Source organism: Lytechinus variegatus, chromosome 16 (genome assembly GCF_018143015.1).
Source record: "Lytechinus variegatus isolate NC3 chromosome 16, Lvar_3.0, whole genome shotgun sequence".
Lineage (NCBI taxonomy): Eukaryota > Metazoa > Echinodermata > Echinoidea > Temnopleuroida > Toxopneustidae > Lytechinus > Lytechinus variegatus.
In genome coordinates this window covers 8621539-8621843 of record NC_054755.1, presented here as the reverse complement: position 1 = coordinate 8621843, position 305 = coordinate 8621539, and positions in this window count along the sequence as shown.

The following is a 305-nucleotide window of genomic DNA, read 5'->3' as shown; positions in this document are numbered from 1 at the left end:
AGAAACGATCGCTCCTGATGATGATAATCTTATATCTCGTATTTATTCTAATCATTCGCTTGTCAAGTGCACCCCCGTGCAGGCATTTAGTATCTGGTATATGATTGATGAAGTACGAGCTCCGCTTTTCCCCGAGTTTTCCCCCGAAAACGGAGTAAAACTACACGACCATTTACCTCCAGTCATGCCAGTTCACGCCCGTGTACTGTTACATATCGCGATCAGGTTATATTATCCCAACCTACTTTATCTTTATAAAAAAAGATAAACTTTATCAAAACGTCAAAGATTGAATCCTCAATAGG